Source organism: Panthera tigris, chromosome B2 (assembly GCF_018350195.1).
Source record: "Panthera tigris isolate Pti1 chromosome B2, P.tigris_Pti1_mat1.1, whole genome shotgun sequence".
In the NCBI taxonomy this organism is placed as follows: domain Eukaryota; kingdom Metazoa; phylum Chordata; class Mammalia; order Carnivora; family Felidae; genus Panthera; species Panthera tigris.
Window position 1 is genome coordinate 23382004 of NC_056664.1, and position 18222 is coordinate 23400225.

The window sequence follows — 18222 nt, forward strand, 5'->3', positions numbered from 1 at the left end:
GCATTATATGGCTGAGTTGCAGCCACGAGCCCTTCTGAACTAGAAATGGCATCGCTGAGGTCTTACCAGCTCAGAAACAGTACACTGGCATCTCAGCTCTGGAAGCATCATGAAAGGCTGGAGGGAGAATATCCCAAGTGCAGCCACATGGTGATTCAGGGAAGGGCAAGAGTACAAGAGTGCTGACTGAACCATGGGATGCCATGCCTGCGATGCATCTGTGATGCAGACGTTCTGTGAGACATCTGTGGCAGACAGGCAGGCTGAGGGGCCATGCCTGGAAATGACAGTGCTCTTTTTAGGCAAAGGTGTTCTAGAAACTGCGCTTAAGAGGCAGAGTTGCTAAAGGATACTGAGCTCTTCAAATCTGGGCACAGGTATAGCCCAAAAAAGATGTTGTCAGGTAACATTATCTCCTAATACAAAGGCTAAGTTAACGGGTGGAAAATCGTGTTTCAAGTTTAGGGGGAGAATTCAAAAGCAGATGGCTTTTCACTTTCGCTATAAACTATGGAAGGGAATGTGGGATGGAAGAGTAGTAGAAATCTAACAAAGGCAATAAACTCAAGAACTTGACATATTGCTTATCTGTTTCTGCATAATAAACCACCTCCAAAATTGAGTGCCTTAGGACAACAGTCTTCATTTATTATCACTCCCGGCTTAGGTGCATCAGGGATTCAGACTGAGCCTGTCTTCATGAGAATGTTCCACGGTGACCAGGCCTCAGCCAGAAGACTCGGAAGGAGGGGCCTGGAATCATCTTACTTATGTGTCTGGTGGTTGACACTGCCTGCCAGCCGGGGCCCTGGCAAGAGTTGTCACCAGAATGTGCTCACACGGCCTCACCATGTAGACTGGGCTTCCTCACAACATGGTGGCTGGGTTCCAAGGCAAGAGTCCCAAAAGAGAGAGCCAGGCAGGGGATATGGTGCCTTTATGACCTAGCCTCAGAAGCCATGCCCTGTGACTTTCACTGTCAAAGGTATATTGGTCAAGATAGTCAGACAACCTGCCCAGATCAGAGGGGAGAGAACTTGAACTCCTCTCAGTGAGTGTCAGATCATGTATTTGGGAAATACCTCAGCCACATCTGTCTCATTCCTTGTAACTCCATTCTTTACATGGGCACAGCAACAGAGTGTGGCATGTTGTGGGCCCTCAGGTAACATGGGACATACCTATGCAGTGGATAAATGGGTGGGTCATTGGTTGGCTTTAGTTCTGGTTCTTTCTCCGACTTGCAGTTTGACCTGGTCTTAGTGTCTCTGCATCTCAGTATCCTCTTCTAGAGAACAAAAACACTGACCTCTGAATCAGTAATTATTTCCCTTTTTTAGCAGGCTGATAGACATGCTTCAATGGTAGTGAGGTTTGCTACAAAAGTAATTTGGAGTGAAAGGGTGATGATAAAAGTTTGGAAAAGCCCCCTCCCCTCCCTTAAAAGCCCTAATTTCCCTCCCCACCTTGAGAATCCTGAGTTAAATGATCTCTAAAATTTTTCCTATCTCTGATCATGAGCATTGAAGCCTTGGACCCATTGCCTGGCTTCTTTGGGTCTTAGTTTCCTGCTGTGTAAAACAAATGGATGGTTAAATTATCTTTCAGACTTTGTCAGCTTTCAGGTGTGTGATTTTAGTGTTTATTTTGAACTAAGATTCCTTTATCCACACTAATTCTGCTTTGCTATATGGACACTTGAGTCTGTAAGAGTCCAGTGTTTGTAAGTTCCTACCTAAGCCATTTGCAATGTTTTCCTTTGTGTGGAATAATAGAATCGCAGGCTGGCTTTGTGATTTGGATTTGGAAATTGTCAAACTCTCCATTTTACAATGGAGAAAACTGAGGCACACAGAGGCCAAGTGATGTGCCCAAGGTCAGAGGGTATATTAGGGCTCTACAGAGGAGCAAACCAACTGGATATAAAAGGAGATTTATGAAGAGGAAGCTAAGTCCAAGCAAGAGACCCTGAAAGCTGGCGGTGTGATTCAGTCTTGAGTCTGAAGGCCTAAAAACAGCAGAAGCCAAAATAAGATCCCATCCCCAGCTCAGTCAGGGAAAAGGTGTGAATTCTTCCTTGGGAGGACAAACCTGATTACTGGGAGGGCGATCTAATTGCTGAGTCCACCAACTCAAGTGTTAATCTCATCACACACACCCAGAAATAGTGTTTAATCTGGACATCCCTTGGCCCATTCAAATTAACACTAAAATTAACCGTCACAAAGGGCAGGGTTAGAGGCAATTCCAAGAGATAGTAGGGTAACATCCTACTACCCCAGGCAGTATACTGTACCTTTCTATTTGTGTGACATCATCCTGTTAATCGAAAATATGTAAGTGTTGTGTGGACCCTGGGTGACAGTGCCATCTTTTTTTTTAGTTCCTCAAATGTGACAAATGTCCAATTACTTTTTATAAAGGTACAGATTTTTTAGACATGAAAACTCCACATCAAAAAACTGAAAAATCCAAAATCATTTTAACCAGAGGCAGTCATGAGCACGCATGGAGGTTCTTGGTATGATGTCTGTGGGGACCAACAGTGTTTGGATACATGTAGAACTAGGTATTTTAAATACAAGCTGACAGGCTTTTTAATCTACTAAATTAATTATTTAGGAGGTGGTAGGTGGCATAAGTAAAACCATACTGGTACCTCACAGTGTAGGAAAAAGGAAGGGGGCCACATTCTGGTTTAAATTTAGGTTTTTGTTTTTGTTTTTTTATGATTTATTTTTGAGAGAGAGAGAGCGCAAGTGGGGAAGGGGCAGAGAGAGGGGGAGACAGAAGATCCAAAGTGGGCTCTGTGCTGACAGCAGAGAGCCCGATGTAGGGCTCAAACTCACAAATCGTGGGGGTCATGACCTGAGCCAAAGTTGGACCCTCAACTGACTGAGTCACCCAGGTTTAACTGAGCCAAACCCAGGTGTTTGGGGTTTTTTTAATTGTAGTATCTTACTACACATAATAAAGTTTATCACCTTAACCATTTTTAAATACATGTGTTACATTTTTAACAGGCTCTCACTGAGTGATAAAGAACCCAAGAAATGATAAGCGAGGAATTGTTAGGCCTTACCTGTTCACAAGTGCAAATCAAGTTGAAGCCCAAAGTAACTTTTCCAGACCCAGCTCCACGCTTCATAGAGAAGGTCCCCAGCCACAAATTGCAAATACCTGTAAAATCTTACAGGAGAACTTTTGCATTGTAAAATGCTTACAGCCCATGATAGTTGTCTAAACCTACCTGTTGAGCTTTTTGAATGCAAAAGCCCTATGTCGTTTGGGTGTTCTCATCATATCCTTAATAAATCCTCCCTCCTCCAAACATTTTTACAATTTTGGCAAGTTTTAGTTACATGTTATGTTTTAAAAATATCTTACATAATATCAAACACAGTTATATCAAGTGTCAAAAACCAGCAAACCACTCCTGTTTTAAAACCAAACATTTACTTTTACGTAACACTCTTGAATCTCCTACTCCTGTTTATATTTTTTGTAAACAGAGTGGGACCTATGTCATGAATTGAACTTGATAATCTGTTGCCTAACTTCGGAGTATATTGTGGATCAAAGTTCTCATTATAATGGCTTTGCCATGTTTATAGAGCCACGGGGATGCGATGGTTTGAAATTTGACCCTGTTTCTCCATGGTCATCAGGTAGCCACCTGGCTTACTCTCGCTCTTTAGTTCCCAACTCTTGTCTCATAGAACAGGCTACTCACCCTTTCCAGGCCTCTGTCTTCTGTCCCTACAACAAAGATGTTAATGCCTGTTTCCTAGGAATTTAATAACAAGGATGACATTCAGTTCCATAAAACACCCTGCGTAAGTGCCTGGAACTTAGTAGGTACTCAAAGAACATTAATATTCTTCTTTTGGGATTAAACTCTCTCAGGCTTTATCCATAGCAACCACTTTGGAGTCCTTCTTTGACTGCCAAAAGACTTTCTTTCAGACTTTATTTAGATTATTAGCATGATTATGGAGAGCAACATTTCTGTGTCTGAAGGATTAATCTCCTTTTTAGCACTCAACTTTTCTTAAATACCTCTAACACTTGCTTCTATTTAAAATCCCAAAAAACTGTTCCTTTCTCTTAACTCTAGTTCTTACCTTTCTCTTACTTCCTTTTATTTTACCCCAGTCCAAAGTCACATCTGTCACCAGGTTTGTTTTCTGTTGCATCTTGCTTGTTTTCCTGGGTTTTGAGTTTAGGATGTGTGTAATATACAAACGTCTAAATATATAAGCTTTTTTGTGACATAGTCTGGAAAACACTCATAAGAACACTTATTCTTGGGGCACTTGGGTGGCTCAGTCGGTTAAGTACCCAACTTCATCTCAGGTTATGAGCTCATGGTTTATGAGCTCATGGTTCATGAGCTCGAGCCCCACATCAGGGTCTCTGCCGTCAGCACAGAGTATGCTTGGGATCCTCTGTCCCCGTCTCTCTGCCCCTCCCCCACTTGTGTGTGCACGGACACAAAAAATTAAACATTTAAAAATAAATAAACATCAAAAATAAATAAACTTTTTTTAAAAAGAACATTCATTCTTACTGGCTACTGATTCAAAATTCTCTGAGGGAAAGTATTTAACATCGTTTTTTCTATAAATAAAATTTCAGCAGACATTTTTCTTTTGTCTTCATGAAATGTACTCTTGTGATACCTTCTCAGAGCCCCTTATCTACTATTAATCTTTTTTAGAATCCTTTTTCAACTCCTGGAAGACAGCAAACTTGTTTTTCCTCTTTGTAACCTGTGGAGCCACTACCATACCCAGTAGATTTTGACCATAGGCAACACCACCTCAAATGTGTGAGTAACACGGTTGAGAGAGGGCAGATATTGGACAGAAAACATGACTAATATGCAGCTAATATGAATTAGAACCTCTCATATAAGATGATGCAGAATAGAAGTTAGAATTTGCAAAACTGCAGGAGGAATGTTCTGTATCTTCAAAATTATGTTTTGAGGGAATGGCTAGTATCAAAGAGACGAGAAATATCAGGTATTGGGAAGGATGTGGAGAAAAAAACCCTTGTGCAGTGTTGGTGGGAATGCAAATTAGTACAGCCACTACAGAAAACAATAGACAGGTTCCTCAAAAGAATTAAAAATAGAACTACCATGTGATCAGGTAATTGCACTACTGGGTATTTACCCAAAGGGGGGAAAAAACACTAATTAGAAAAAATATATGCACCCTTATATTTATTGCAGCATTATTTAAAATAGCCAAGATACAGAAGCAATCTAACTATCCATCGATAGAGAAGATGTGGTGTATCTATACAATGGAATATTACGCAAAGAAAATATATCAGCACATCAAGATTACAAAGTACAAACTTGAACGGCTTTTCAAAGCTGTCACTGAGTGGAGCCATCCCCAGAGTTTGGTTTCTGCTGGTCTGGTGCCCTCCTGACAGATCCGGGAAGCAACAGTTCTACATTGTACGTATAAAGAAATACTACGATCCAGCAATCTGCCCGCAGGCAGGTACCCCAGAGAAATGAGAACATATGTCCACTCAAAAAGGTTATACCCAGAATGTTCACAGCAGCACTCCACAATAGCCAAAAAATGGAAACAGCCCAGTGCTCGTCAGCTGATGAATGGATAAACAAAACATGGTATATCCATACAATGGAATATATTCAGTCATAAAAAGTAATGAAGTACTGATATACACCAATATATGAAAGGGCATATATTACATGATTTCATTTTTATGAAATAGCCAGAACAGGCAAATCGATAGAGACAGGAGATAAGCAGTTGCCAGAAGCTGGGGAAGATGGGAGGTTTGAGGAGTAACAACTCAGGTATAGTTTCTTCTGTGGGTAATGAAAATTGATCGTGCTGATAGGTGTACAACTGTCCATATACTAAAAACCACTGAATGGTACACTTTGAAATCTTCTACAGTATGTGAATTATGTCTCCATAAAACTGTTAAGAAGAAAAGGTTCCAGGAAGAGACCAGTTCTTTCTATACATAGACCTATACAACAAGAAGGAAAAAAAAGTGGGACCAGTCTTCCTACAGGTGTCATTACATCAGAACACTTTAGCAAGCCATCAGAAGGGGCTATGACTAGAGCCTGTGGGACTCACCTTGTTGTAAGTGCCATTTGCATAGCCAACACCTGGGATCATTGAATGCTATGTGCCGAGCATTGTGCTAAAACAGTATAACTACTAATGATGTAAGGTTGGTATTATCTTATTCTGTAGGTGAGGAAACTGAGGCTCCAAGATTAAGTAATATAACCAAGGTTTCAGAGCCAGTGATTGGCAGAGCAAAGATGGAAACTTAAGTTTGTTTTAGGACAAAGTCCAGGATCTTCAACAGTGATTATCCTACCTTCCCACCTCTCCAGCCCCATCCCAATTCATTCTAATAGACAGCAGGAAATTGTGGACAAGTTATTATTTAGAAGAACAATGACTTGGGTTTAAAAGTATTGAATAGAATTACCAAATGATCTTGCAACTCCGCTTCTGGGTATATGCCCAAAAAATTGAGAGCATGGATTCAAACAGATTATTTGTCCAGCAGTGTTCACAGCATTATTCATAATCACCAAAAAGTGGACTCACCCAAATGTCCATCAACAAATGAGTGGATACGAAGGCCAATAGACACATGAAAAAATGCTCAACATCACTCATCATCAGGGAAATACAAATCAAAACCCCACATTGAGATACCACCTCATACCGGTCAGAGTGGTTAAAATTAACAACTCAGGAGACAACAGATGTTTTCAAGGATGTGGAGAAATGGGAACCCTCTTAACCCTGTTGATGGGAATGCAAACTGGTGCAGCCACTCTGGAAAACATTGTGGAGGTTCCTCTAAAAATTAAAAATAGAATTACCCTACAACCCAGCAATAGCACTACTAGGAATTTATCTGAAGGATACAGGAGTGCTGATTCATAGGGGCACATGCACCCTGAGGTTTATAGCAGTACTGTTAACAATAACCAAATTATGGAAAGAGCTCAAATGTCCATCAAGTGATGAATGGATAAAGAAGATCTGGTTTCTGTATACAGGGGAATACTACTTGGCAATGAGAAAGAATGAAATCTTGCCATTTACAACAACGTGAATGGAACTGGCGGGTATTATGCTAAGTGAAATAAGTCAGAGAAAGACAGATATACGTTTTCACTCATATGTGGAATTTGAGAAACTTAACACAAGACCGTGGGGGAAGGGATAGGACCGATATCCCTATAGGGATAGGGGGAAGGGATAGGGACAGAGAAGGAGGGAGGCAAGCCATAAGAGACTCTTAAATACAGAGAACAAACTAAAAGTTGATGGGGTTGAGCATTGAGGGGATGAGCACTGGGTGTTATATGTAAGTCATAAATCACGGGAATCTACTCCCAAAGCCAAGAGTACATTTTATACACTGTATATGTTAGCTAACTTGACAATAAATTATATATTTTTAAAAAATGAACGGACAAACGAAATGGTCTTTGCATAGAGCGGAATGTTTTTCCACCTTAGGAAGGAAGAAAATTCCAGAGAGGGAGGCAAACCATATGAGAGTCTTAAATACAGAGAACAAACTGAGAGTTGTTGGCGGGGAGGTGGGTGGGGGGATGGGCCAAATGTGTGATGGGCATTAAAGAGGGCATTTGTTGGGATGAACACTGGGTGTTATATGGACGTGATGAATCACTGGGTTCTGCTGAAACCATTATTACACCATATGTTAACTAACTTGAATTTAAATAAAAATTAAATTAAGGAAAGAAATTCTGACGGAGGCTACAACATGGATGAACCTTGAACATTATGCTCCGTGAAGTAACCCAGGCAAAAAAGGACAAATATCGTATGATTCCATTTATGCGAAATCCTTACAGAAAGTAGAACGGTGGTTGCCAGGGTAAGGGGGAATGGAGAGTTCGTGTTTAATGGGTACAGAATTTCAGTTTGGGGAGATGAAAAAGTTAAGATAGATGATGGCCGTGTTCGTACAACATTGTGAATGTACTTAATGCCACTAAAGTGTACACTGGTCAAAACGGCAAATTTTATGTTGTGTATATTTTGCCACAATTGAAAAACGGTACAGTATCAGGTTTGTTTCAAATTCTAGAACAGGAGAGCTTTTTTGAGTAGATTCAACTGGAAATTTTAATGGTATTTTTGTTTTTGTTTTTGAGGGAGGGAAGGAGAGAGAATGAGAGAGAATCCCAAGCACACTCCGTGCTGTCAGCACAGAGATCATGACCTGAGCTGAAGTCAGATGCTTAACAGACTAGGCCACCTCAACTGGAAAATTTAAAAGACAATCCTTGTCTTATAAGGAGACCAGGTCTAAGGCATCCAGAGTAAACCCCACCTAGGGAGCTAATCCCATTACCCTAAAAGCCATACCTGTGGTGACTAAGCAGTCCATTCACAGTCCCAAGTATTGTAGTTACCTAGAGAGGAGAATAAGTAAAGATGAGGTTTTTTTAAACGAATAGACATTTGGTTACATTCTTTCCTGTATATTAGTTTGCAATGGTTGGGACTTTCTGTTTGTTTCTTAACTAGCCCCTCTCCCCCAGCTTTATTATGCTTTTATGGACAAATTAAAATTGCATGCAATTAAGTGTATACCATGATTTTTTGATATACATATAAATTGGGACATGATTACCACAGTCAAACGAATTAAAATATCCATCATCGTACATAGTTACCCTTGTGTGTGTGTGTGTGTGTGTGTGTATGTGTGTGTGTGTGTGTGTGTGTCGTGAGAATGCTTGAGATCACTCTCTTCAGAACACTTTATTATTAACTATTTGTCACCACACTGTACATTTGGTGTCCAGAATGTGTACATCTTATAACTCAAATTTTGTACCCTTTGAGCAATATCTTCCCCCCCCAACTCCTCATTTTCTCCACCCCTGCAGCCTTTGGTTACTACCATTCTCTCTGTTACTGTGAATTTGACTTCTTTTAGTGGGATCATGCAGTATTTGTCTTCCTTTGTCTGGTTTGTTTCACTTAGCATAAAGTCATCCAGATTCATCCATGTTTTTGCAAATGCAAATGGCAGAATTTTCTTCTTTTAATGGCTGAATTATACTCCATTGTGTGTGTGTGTGTGTGTGTGTGTGTGTGTGTGTGTGCGCGCGCTTTATCCCTTTACCTGTTCATGGACACTTGGGTTGTTTCCATGTCTTGCCTAGTCAAATAATGCTACATTGAACATAGGCATACAGATCTCTCTTTGGGATAATGATTTTATTTCCTTTGGATATAGACCCAGTTGGGACTGCTGGATGATATGGTACTTCTATTTTTAATATTTTGGTTATAATGGTTATACAAATTTGTTTTCAAATTTTTATTATGGAAAAATACAAACATATAAAAAAATATACAACATAGTGTAATGAGCTCCATGTACTGTTCACCCACCTTTAATAATCTTATACTCATGGCCAATGGTATTTTATCTGTATGCCCACCCAGGCCCTCCCATATTATTTTGAGAAAATTTATATTTCATATGAAACTATTTTAGTAAAAATCCAAAAAAGGTTTTTTAACATAATCATAATACTATTATCATACCTAACAAATTAACAATTCCTAAATATCATCAAATATACAGTATCTAAATGGTGAACAGTCTCATATATATAATCTTTTAACCCTTGTGTGTTTGAATTAGGATCCATATCCACCTCTGAATGATATATCTTTTTTTTTAAGTTTATTTATTTTTGAGAAACAGAGAGAGAGAGCACAAGAGGGGCAGAGAGAGAGGGGACAGAGGATCTGAAGCAGGCTCTAGGTTGTTGGCAAAGAGCCCCATCCGGGTCTCAAACCCACGAACTGCAAGAACACGACCCAAGCTGAAGGCAGACGCTTAACCAACTGAGCCACCCAGGCACCCCCGGATGATATATCTCTTAAATTTCCTTTAATGTATAGGTTCTGTCCATATCCTTGTTTTCCTCACCTTTGTTTTCCTTGTAATTCATTTGCTAAAGAAGCAGGTTCTTAAGTCTAGATTTGTCACTTATCTCATATAAAAATTGGTAGTTGGATCTTAACCAACTAGGTTCTCAACCTTGACTAGATATTAGACTCACCTGGGGAGCTTTTAAAAATCCTGACATGTGTGGAAATAGTTTGGCAGTTCCTAAATAAGTTAAACATAAAATTCCCATATGATCCAGGAAAATTATTGAAACAGGTGTTCAAACAAAAACTGTTACACAAATGTTCAAAGCACCATTATTCACAACAGCCAAAAGGTGGAAACAGCCCAGCTGTCTTCAACTGAAGAATGGATAGACAAAATATGGTATATCCATACAGTGGAATCCATTCCATTAATGGAAAATTAATGAAATATTGATACATGCTTCAACCTGGATAAGCGTTGAAAACATGTTAAATGAAAGAAGTCTGACACAAGGGCCATATATCTTATGGTTCCATGTATATGAAATATCCAGAATAGGGAAATCCATAGAGACATCAAATAGGTTAGCGGTTGCCAGGGACTGAAGGGAGGGGAAATGGTGAGTGGCTATTTAATGGGTATGGGGCAATGAAAAAGTTCTGGGGCAGGATAGTGGTCATGGTTGTACAACACTGTATATGTCATTAATGTATACTTCAGAGTGGCTTAAATTGTGAGTTTTATGTTATGTATTTGACCACAATTTTTTTATATTCTGATATGTAAGCCACACCCCAGGCTGAGTAAATTATAATCACTTTAAGTGTGATCCAAACATCAGAACATTCTAATGCTTGGGGTGCCTGGATGGCTCAGTCAGTTAAGCATCAGACTCTTTTTTTTTTTTTTTTAATTTTTTAAAATTTACATCCAAATTAGTTAGCATATAGTGCAACAATGATTTCAGGAGTAGATTCCTTAGTGCCCCTTACCCATTTAGCCCATCCCCCCTCCCACAACCCCTCCAGTAACCCTCAGTTTGTTCTCCATATTTATGAGTCTCTTCTGTTTTGTCCCCCTCCCTGTTTTTCTATTATTTTTGTTTCCCTTCCCTTATGTTCATCTGTTTTGTCTCTTAAAGGCCTCATAGGAGTGAAGTCATATGATTTTTGTCTTTCTCTGACTAATTCCGCTTAGCATAATACCCTCCAGTTCCATCCACATGGTTGCAAATGGCAAGATTTCATTCTTTTTGATTGCCGAGTAATACTCCATTGTGTATATATACCACGTCTTCTTTATTCATTCATCCATCGATGGACATTTGGGCTCTTGCCATACTTTGACTGTTGTTGATAGTGCTGCTATAAACATGGGGGTGCATGTGTCCCTTTGAAAGAGCACGCTTATATCCCGTGAATAAATGCCTAGTAGTGCAATTGCTGGGTCGTAGGGTAATTCTATTTTTAATTTTTTGAGGAACCTCCATACTGTTTTCCAGAGTGGCTGCACCAGCTTGCATTCTCACCAACAAAAGCATCTGACTCTTGATCTCAGCTCAGGTCTTCATCTCAGGGTCGTGAGTTCAGGCTTTGCACTGGGCTGCACACTGGACAGGAAACCGACTTAAAAAAAAAAAAAAAAAGAATATTCTGATGCTCTCCAAGGGATTCCAGTGCACAGCCAAGGTTTGGAATCATTGATAGGAGCTGGATTTCAAGCTTTCTTCGTAGGTGGTAGTGGAGGTGTGATATATTTAAGTTTGTGCCAGTCTGCTCACTTGTTCTTGGGAATAGCTATGTCTTTTCGGCTCCTATAGTCAGCAGATGCTGTCAGAAATTGCTGCCTAGAGTCACGCAAAATGTTGTCTCTTTTTTTAGAAAATAAATTTTGGAAAACCAGAGAAGAAAAAGATCATCTTGCATTGACCTGGTTGGGTTTTGGTTTTCGTTTTAACTTTTATTATTGAAGCATAGTTGACATACAATGTTATATTAGTTTCAGGTATACAAAAGAGTGATTCAATCTTGTTTTTGTTTTTTAATGTTTATTTATTTATTTTGAGAGAAAGCGTGAGCAGGGGAGGGGCAGATTGGAGGAGGGGGTGAGCAGAGAGAGAATCCCAAGCAGACTCCACACTGTCAGCGCAGAGTCCAACACAGTGCTCGAACTCACAAACCATGAGATGATGACCTGAGCTGAAATCAAGAGTCAGATGCTTAACTGACTGAGCCACCCAGGCACCCCGCGACCTTGTTTTTTTAATAAGAGGGAAAAAGGCCCTGCATTTGTAACTGCCGTGAAACCTCAGCATGGCCCATAAGGTGGCCCTTCGGTCTCCCAGCACACACCCTGCCAAAACGGGTGCTGTCCTGGCCACTTCTTGAGAAAACCGAGGGGCAAGAGGCCAAATAACCCCCGCTGATGCCTCAGGAAGGGAAGTGAACTTTCTCTTGTCACCCTTCTAATCCAGGGATGGCTCGTGCTGCCCTCAGTCCTATCGAATCTCAGCAGTGCCTGCTTCCCTACCTCGGAAAGGAAAATGCCATTTCCTCAGCTTCCCGTGAGCTCTATCAGGCCACAGCTGCTGCCTGTTCTGCGGCTTTGGCAGAGTTGCAAATAGGCTAAATGTAGACCGGGAGTTCTAGTTGTCCTCTGCTTCAGCCAGCTTCCTTTTCTGGCAAAATCTGAATAAACTCAACAACCCTAGGCAAATGGCTTGTTGCTCCCCATGGAGCTTCACAAAGCTAAGTTCTTTAAGAGATCCAAGAGATGGATGGCTTGTGATTTCCTTTGCTTGGCGTTACTCTGTTAACATCCTAAACTCTCATTTCTGAAAACGATGTGGCTGAGATGTGCCCCTGAAGGAAAACTACAAATTAAACTGGGAAATGAAATCTCCATCTTTCTCAACCTTTTGTAGCCCGGCCTCAGTGACCAAAGGACTCTTCTGTTTGAACAACATGGGGTTTCCATTTAAGATGTTAATTGGAAAGAATAGAAGACACTCATTCCGAGGACATGTATTGTAAAAGGTCATAGATTTGGCTTGGGACCAAATTCCCCTCACCAGCAACCTTTCTAGGTTTGTCAGCCCAGAAGCCAACCCTACTTCTTCCCTTCCATGCCTTGACCTTTCATTTGCTCGTTCAGCTCTAATAAAGTAATAAAGCTTAGTTGTGAATATTTCAAAAAAAAAAAGAAAAGAAGGTCATAGATTTTGAGTTAGAAGACCTGGAATGGAATATGGCAGCTCTCTAGAATTCATTTACCAGTTGTGAAAATGTAGACTTGTTAGTGAATTTCTCTGATTCTGTGTACTCATCTATAAGATTTATGTGGGCATTATGTATCGTATAGGTTATTTGTAAAAATTAAGTGAGAAACTAAGTAAAGCGTGTAAGCCTGGCATCTGCCCAGTAAATGTCACTTTCCTAAATATGTATTTCTAAGTAGGTAAAGCAAGTGATGGTCAAACTTTAATCCCTGAGAGGCAGGAAGGTTAGGGGACAAGATGCAGAAATGCCTTCTGTTTTTACTGTGGGAGTGTCCCGAAAGTCACAAGAGTTGGATACAATCGTGGAAGCTTGCTTAGGGTTAAACCAGGTTACAATTTAGGTAAATCCTGATCTATCAGTTGGGGATCCATAATTACTTGAAATAAAGGTGTAAGTTAGGGATAAAGTTATGAGGCCAAGACATACAATTATTGCCTTTCAATTATGATTTATATCTTTTTTTTTCCCTTTCACATGTATTTTTCAGGTCTTGTATATTCTTGTATATTGTCACTTCTAATGATTACATATTAAGGATATGCCATAAGAGAAAGCTGTGACCAACTCTATGGCAGCTAATTTGAAAATCTAATGAAAAGTAATTTCACCTGAGAAATGGAAAGCTTTTTTAAAGATTTTTTCTTTGGCCAAGTCCTTGATAAATGTTTATAAAACAGTAATATTTGTAAATATTTTGTGGTTAAGTTTTGTTAAAATATATTCTTTGAGGGGCACCTGGGTGGCTCAGTGGGTTAAGTGTCCAACCCTTGATTTCAGTTCAGGTCATGATCTCAGGGTCTGTGGGTTCGAGCCCCACATCAGGCTCTGTGCTGACAGCTCAGAGCCTGAAGCCTGCTTCAGATTCTGTGTCTCCTTCTCTCTCTGCCCCTCCCCCACTCACAGTGTCTCTCTCCCTCTCTCTCTCTCTGTCTCCCCCCAAACTAAATAAACGTTAAAAAAATTAAAATCAAACGTTAAAAAGAAATTAAGAATTTTTAAATCTTTAAAAAAATTAAAAAATAAAATAAACCTTGTCACACAGGAGAGATGAGGCCTCCCTCAGACGTGTAAGTAAAAAAAAAACCAAGATGGATGAACTTGGTCATCCCCCCACATAGTATTTTACATCCAAAGCTATGTAAGAACATCAAGTGTGGATAGAGAGAGGAAAACAAAAAAACAGAGGGCCCATAAGACAAAGTCACAGAACAATTGGGAGAAATTGGAGGGGGCATAATCTCCAAATATATTTATTGTGACCGTCAGTTTGTGAAAAGCGGCCTCTGAAATCTTCAGGTATGATTTTTTTTCCTGAAAAGGGAAAAAGGTAAGGGTGACTCCTTTTTATCTGCTGTCAGTCAGCCAGGCAGCTTGGTAACTTTGACTTTCCCCAAGGAACTGTGCTCAGCCACAATCAAGCCCAACAGCTTAATTTAGCCCCTTGTGATTGGTGAAGTTGAGAAGCAACTTGTACCGACAAGGCCACAAGGTGCCCTTATTTTGCAACAAGTTCAGCGACTGTGCAGTTGGCCACCCCCACTGTCAACCAGGACCAGGGGAAGCATGGCAATCGGCACCCCGTTCCCAGAATATGAATGTAATCACTGTGGCTCTCTTCACACCGACAGGTTCTATAAAATATTTCTGTGCAGACAGCAAGAAACCTAAATTTAAATTTCCACTTTTTTTTTTTTTATTCCAATAGGAGTAATGCGTATTTTATGGATGCTCAGCAACTTTAAGATACCATTTCCTGTTGCATGTGTACCTCACCAAGGGTTATTTAGTCTTACACCAAAAAAATTTAAATGGAAGGTGTCACGGTCAGTTTCCTGGTTTTAGTTTTACGCTGAAGTTCAGCAAAATGCTACCTTTGGGAGAAATAGAATGAAGAGTACACAGCACCTCTCTGTACTACTTTTGCTTTTTAATGTTTACGTATTTATCTTGGGGAGGGGGGGCGGAAAGAGACAATCCCAGACAGGCTCTGCACTGTCAGACGTGGGGCTCCACGTGGGGATCCATCTCACAAACTGTGAAATCATGACCTGAGCTGATATTAAGAGTCTGACATTTAACCAGCTGAGTCACCCAGGCACCCCTCTTTTTGCAACTTCCTGTGAATATATATTTATTTCAAAATGAAAACGGTTTGGGGCACCTGGGTGGCTTAGTCAGTTAAGTGTCTGACTTTGGTCCAGGTCATGATCTCACAGTCTGTGGGTTTGAGCCCCACGTCAGGCTCTGTGCTGATAGCTCAGAGCCTGGAGCCTGCTTTGGATTCTGTGTCTCCCTCTCTCTCTCTCTCTCCCTCTCCCCAGCTTGTGTTCTCTGTCTCTCAATAATAAATAAATAAGCATAAAAAAAATCATTTTAAAAAATTCAAAATAAAAAAGGTTAAAGTGATACATTTTAACACAGCATAATATATATTTTACCATGATTTTTAAGCCCACTAAAAACAAATAAATAGAACTTTTTTTAAAGGATGATATAGACCACCACTATTCTATAGAAATGTAATACAAGCTATAAATTCAAGCCACATGTATAATTTTAAATTTTCTAGTAGCCACATTAACAAAACTAAAAATAACCTGGCAAAATTAATTCTAATAATATATTTTTCTCTAACTTGGTGTGTCTAGAATATCGTCCTTTCACCATGTAATAAAAAAATATTAATAAGATATTTTGTGTTCTTTTTTCCTTATTAAGTCTTTGAAACACAGTGTGTGTTTCATACTTACAGAACATCTCAGTTTGGAGTAGCCATAGTTCAAGTGCTAAATAGCCACACGGCCAAGTATAGACAGTATTGAGGTTATAAACACAAAATCTTTAATGTCTTTTTCAACATCTCTTAACATATTTATTGAGATTCATATACCACGTGATTCACCTATTTGAATTCATCTATACAATTCAGTGGTTTTTGTATATTAAGAGTTACATAAACATCCATCACCATGATCCCATTTAGAACATTTCAGCACCCCAAAAAGAAACCCCATACCCACAGGGAGTCACTCTACATTCTCTCCTGTTCACCCACTCTCCCCCAGCCCTTGACAACCACTAATCTACTTTCTGTCTCTATGGAGTTCCCTCTTCTGGACGTTTCATATATATGGAATCATAGAATATGTGGCTTTATGTATCTGACTACTTTCGTTTAGTGTCATCTTTTCACGAGTCCTCCATGTTGCAGCTTGTATCAATGCTTTAGTCCTTTTTATGGGCAGATAATATCCCATTACACAGGTCCATTGTTTGGATACACGACATTTTGTTTATCTGTTCATCGGTTGATAGGTTGTCTCCCTCTTTTTGCAATTGTGAATACTGCTGCTATACACATTCTTGTACACCTTTTCGTGTAGACATATGTTCTCATTTTTCTTACACATATGCCCAGGAGTGGAATTGCTGCACAAAATCATTCTGCACTGTGCTTTAATTTTTTATACATTTCCCTTGGCCATATCTGCCTGTTTACATTCTTCAAATAGCTGAGCGTTTATAGAAGCTACACTGCTAATCTCCCCGTGGTCTCAGAGGATTTGTCTCCATTTACCCTGAACATTATAATGAGTTAGTGCTAGTGGCCCAGCTATGTCGGGTTCACTACCAAATGGCTAAGGACATAGTCAGCTTTTATCACTTTCTTCCTTGTGTTCTCACAGCCCTCAGTTTTCTTTCATTGTTCGTTACAGGAGTGTGGGGTATTTCTATCAAAAAATAAAGGAAATCTGAAAAGGTCAAATTTGTGATAAAGTCTCCAGTTTTCTATAATAGATTGCCTAAGCTAAATGACAGGGACACATCACTCTAAGACACTGGGTGGAAAGGAAAGAAGAAAGGTGAGGTCTTCATGCAAACTACTCAAAAAGAGAGGCTTGTCCCACTGGCTGGGCCATGTCATCAGGGTTGAATCCAGTGTCAGGGTCCCTCCATCTTTTTTTTCTTAATGTTAGCTCTGTTATTTTATTTCATGTTTATTTATTTTGAAAGAACAAGCATGCAAGCAGGGGAGGGGCAGATAGGGAGAGAGAATCCCAAGCAGGCTCTGCTCTGTCAGCTCAGAGACTGATGTGGGGCTCGATCTCATGAACCTTGAGACCATGACCTGAGCTGGAATCAGGAGTCGGACACTTAACTGACTGAGCCACCCAGGCGCCCCAGGATCCCTTTTATCTTGATGACAGAAATGCGTCATCCACTGTACTTGAACCAAAACGCAAATCAGAAGTTAATCCGAAGGAAAAGATACTTCTAGCAGGTCACGTTTGGGACTCAAGGCTAAAATGAAAATCCGGAGCACAGCTTTTATCACTGGACCATCACCAAAGCCTTCAAGTTATACTCTTTATAAAATAACAACTGACTACCTCAGATGGTGAAGTTTCTCTAGTCGAGATGAATATAACTGAAACATCTTATTCATAAACCACATGCTCCCAAGAGGGGCTGCCTAAGGAAGAAGGCTTCCTCTGCCAGACTTGGCTTTTGCTGGTGACCACACTTAGTACCAGTTTCTTCTCTTCTGCAGGGCTTGCCTGAGACCTTGGACAGGCGCCTCCTTCTGGGATTCATTCATTCAATAGAGATTGCTAAGCACTGGGTATGGCTAATGAGGATGCCGACACCCAGACTGGTTCGTGGGCTCAGACCCCACCTGCAGAGACCCAAGGTTCCATGTTCAGGCAACAAAAGCAACTGATTGGGTACTCTCAGTTGCTCTGAAGGGAGAGGAGTTGGTAGAGGTCCTAGAGCTGAGCCAGGGGGTGAGGATTCAACAGGAGTGAGTAAAGAAACCACAGAGGTTTGCATACCAAGCCTTCATATCAGAGAGAGATGATTTTAGCAGCTGTATGGGGTGGACTGATGTGGGACAAGGGTCCCAGCCTTACTTCTTCCGTGTCTCTGCCAACCATATCAGCAGGGACACGGAAGGTATCCCACAGGCCTCATGTGATCA

General features: G+C 40.3%; 1 protein-coding gene across 6 annotated transcripts in view; it reads left to right on the forward strand.

Moving 5' to 3' along the window:
- The window catches only part of LYRM4 (LYR motif containing 4), a 168800-nt gene that overhangs the window by 133721 nt on the left and 16857 nt on the right, over positions 1-18222 (forward strand). For 2 of the 6 annotated variants that reach the window (XR_006217512.1, XR_006217515.1), the window contains one exon: positions 4721-4831. The exons of the other annotated variants lie outside the window; for them this stretch is intronic. The gene's annotated coding sequence lies outside the window, so the exon portion shown is untranslated. The remainder of the gene's footprint in view (positions 1-4720; positions 4832-18222) is intronic. 6 annotated transcript variants of the gene reach the window in all.